Below are 4,085 nucleotides of genomic sequence, written 5' to 3'. Positions count from 1 at the left end.
GAGATTGGAGTTAAAAATAGATGAAGTCTGAAGGGTGATAACAGAAAATAATCAGAGGAGGGTAGAAGGGACAGAAATTAAAATTAGGACAAAACCCACACAAAAATTATTCTACTGCTCACACACACTTTCTTATATATCTTACTTTTCTGCAATTGCTCCTATCATTGAAGTTTTAGAATTGCTTTAACAGTAAAAGTAACTGGCATGATCTGAATTTATTGCTTCTGGTTTGGGGTCTGAATGAAATGTTTTCCTTTTAAGTTTATTAGAAACAAAAAAGATAAGATCTGTTCATGCAGATCACCACAAGAACATTGACTGTGCTCATTCCTACCTTTGAAAAACTGATATGCTATTTCTGTGATGGCAAGTTTGGAAATATATTGAGAAAATATTTCTATTTCTTTCTTATTATGGGCCATCTTGTGTCTTAGGTGAGACTACAGAAAGATATTTTATCTCCTAGATAACTGTATGTAACTTTAAAACTAAACTTCAGATATCTTAAGATCTACCAAAGAAATAATGAATTAATTTGCCTCAAGTCCAACCATCTGTAAAGGTAAAAAATATATATATATATTATATATATATATATATATTTTGTGGCTCAGAGGAGATCATATTTTTCCAAATACTCTTTCGTACACACACAAAATAGCCAGGAAAATCTTTTGTATATGCATCTTCCAGATTTGTCCACAGTTACAATAAGCAATCCACAAATATTTGTTAATTTCTACAAATATTAAAAGTCTCCATTTGCTATTTACTTTGAGTACAATTTTTTCATATTTAATTTAACAAACTAATTGAATCACAGGAGTCTGGGATAATTTACTTTGAACATTTTGGGCTCTTGTTTGGACTTAAGAACAAGTTGTATTGCAATTCTGGCACAATGACTCCTGAATAACTAAGTAGCAGCTAAGGAGAAGTTCATCAAATCTTTCAGATCTTTTCAAAGCTTAAATTTGTAGTTGATTTTCAGAAGTGTGTAAAGGTGCAGAAAAAAAAATAGTATTGGTTTTTCAAAACTGTCTTTCTGTAGAAAGAATTAATAAACTCTATAAGCATAACCTCAGGAAGTACTCACTTTTTTTTTTTTTTTTTTTTTTTTTTTTTTTGTAGCCCTAAAGACAGGGACTGATTCATAGTAAAGTGTTTAGCTGGAAACAGATTACAAACAAACAGCTTTGCCCCATAGTTCCTCATCCAGAGAATTCTTCACTGTTCCATGCAGAACAGAAATTGATGTTGTCCTGGTAACAGACCTCTTTCTTTTCAAGCAGAAAGAAACATATTACACACCACTACTTCCTACTATTTGTTAAGAAAATATAAATAATTCATTTCTGTCTTTTCCTGAATGGGACAGATACTCTGCTATTATTACATTTCTGCTACTTCTGAAAAATATAATGAAAGATTTTTTTATCTGTGCCAAGTGAAAACATCAATCACACTTTAACACTCAAGAATCCACAAAGCCATGATGGTTAACAAGGTACAAAATTTGTATTTTTAGGTATTCCTGCTTTTGTGAAGCATCAGTGTAAGGAAAGCAATGATCACATATATATCTGATGATTAATGCTAATAAGAAAAATCAATATAATTATGTAAGCACTTGATCATTACATCTCTTATTTTATAGAGAGCCGGACACTGACAGGGGATTTATTTTTCCTTTAAAAGCAGTTTATTATACGGAAGCTGTGTTTCCACAAGCCAATGTAAGAGACTAGATAATATTGTGAAACTGCTCTTCATTCTGCTTTGCAGCATTTAAGACTCATTTATAGATATAAAAATGAAGTTGTGATATGCACCATATAAATTAAATTAATAAACCAAATAGAGGATAAGCTGGAAGAAGAGCAAAATTCTTCCTGAAACATCTTATGCCATCTTGTTATGTTAGATAACTTTATTTACAGTATTCTACTCTGTGTTAATTATGTTTTTTTATCGTTGTTCGCTGGCCCAAAGAAATTGAATAAACAACAAAAGTTTAAATTAAAATCCATTTCTTTATGGTATATTTAAAAGTAGATTGATTTAAATCCTATTTAAGGTTTGGATCACTCAGAATTCTTAACTTTACCATTTTGCATATAGTATATCCTCAATGCTAAAATTAAATGAGCTGAGATACTTGCCTGGTTTGAAGAAAACATGGTGCTTATCATGGTAACACAAATAGTATTATTTCCGACAATGCACCAATGTCTAGAGGAGCTTGGGAGTTAGCTGGCAGAGATAGCTTCATACCTGTAGGATGAGTATCTAAAGAGCATTTCATGTAGAGAGAAAATAATTACAATTCTACCTATGAAAAATATAATCAGAAAAAGAATATATGCTTTAAAATACCTAAAATACATTGACTCAAACACATATTTATCTATCAGATCAGAGCAGTGTAAAGTCTCTTCTGTAATAATACCTGCTTTATTGCCTATGGAATGTTTAAAAAAAACATAAAATGAAATTAAATAAAATCATCTCCCATAATAACTTCCTATCATATGAAAACATACCTCCCTGTTTACTGGCGTCTAATCAGTAACTGAACCTTGTACTGTACTTTTATGGTGTTTCCCTGCTGGGTCTATTACCCACTTAGGACTGTAAAGACATTAATCATCTTATGTTATTTTATAGCTTTCAGCCATCTCATCTCCCTGTTCTTTAGAAGACTGTTTTGCACAGTATCACGATGATATCAGATTAAACCTCTGTAGAACAAATTTATTCTCTTTTAGCATCTATTCATTGTCAGATTTAAGACACTACGTACAAGTTGTAATTCCCCTTTGTAGCATTTTCCTGCATCTGAAAAAATCCTTTAGCTAGCCAGACTGTTTGAAAGAAAGCCTTAAACTTGCCATGGAGGAAGGCAAATTTTGCACTTTGGGGTAGTACTCTGGTATCAGTTTTGCTGAGGTAAATGTGCTTGGGGATAACTTTGCCTTGGACTTCTAGTTTTCTGGCTACATAGAAGAAAAATAAAGCAACTTCCAACTGAGTTATCAGTGTACAAACCTAATCCTTAGTACCACCCAGTACCACCTCGAGTACTATGTTCAGCTTTGGGCCCCTCACTACAAGAAGGACATCAAGGCCCTGGAGGCAGTCCAAAGTAGAGCTACGAAACTTGTGAAGAGCCTGGATAAGAAGTCCTATGAGGAGTGGCTGAGGGAACTGGGGTTGTTTAGTTTGGAGAAGAGGAGACCTTATTGCGCTCTAGAACTACCTGAAAGGAAGGTGTGGGGAGCTGGGGGTCGGCCTCTGCTCACAGATAACTAGCGATAGGACTAGAGGAAATGGCCTCAAATTGCACCAGGGGTGGTTTAGGTTGGAAATTAGGAGACATTTCTTCTCAGGAAGAGTAATCAGGCATTGGAACGGGTTGCCCAGGGAGGTGGTGGCATCACCGTCCCTGGGAGTGTTCAAGGAAAGGTTGATCATGGTACTTAGGAACATGATTTAATGGGTGACATCAGTAGTAGGGTGATGGTTGGACCAGCTGATCCTGGTTGTCTTTTCCAACCTTAATGATTCTATGATTCTTTAAGCATTTATATACACATATATGTACGCCATTTACACATGGAATATCTGTACAAATACCTACATGCACATATGTACATATACACATCTCTCTATATAAACATATACAGTCACTAATGAGCTTTCACCCTGATCATCCAGAAAGGAGATCAGGTTGTTAGTACTGTTCATGTCTGTGAGTCTGTTTTCTTTCTTTATTAACTACAGTGGCCTTATATGTCTGTTACTTATATAGATTTATGTATGTAAATACATTTAAAGTGTAATGTGTGAGTGGGTGCCTTAGGGACATATGCTTATCTTTGCTACTGGCTGTACTTGCAAACATGAAACTGCAGCAGACTTGCAGCTGTCAAGCTACCAGATTTGGCAACGCCTCACAAATATACAAACAAAAATGATTTAAGAAGAGAATGGAGATTTTAGAGTTTTGTTGTCATCTGACGGTGAATACCAAATTGTTCCAGCACAATGGGCCTTGTGCTTTTGACCCTCCCCCCTCCCCC

Source organism: Anser brachyrhynchus, assembly GCF_964034855.1.
Source record: "Anser brachyrhynchus genome assembly, chromosome: Z".
NCBI classification, from domain to species: Eukaryota; Metazoa; Chordata; class Aves; order Anseriformes; family Anatidae; genus Anser; species Anser brachyrhynchus.
The sequence above is the reverse complement of the archived record's forward strand: the minus strand, read 5'-3'. Positions refer to the sequence as shown.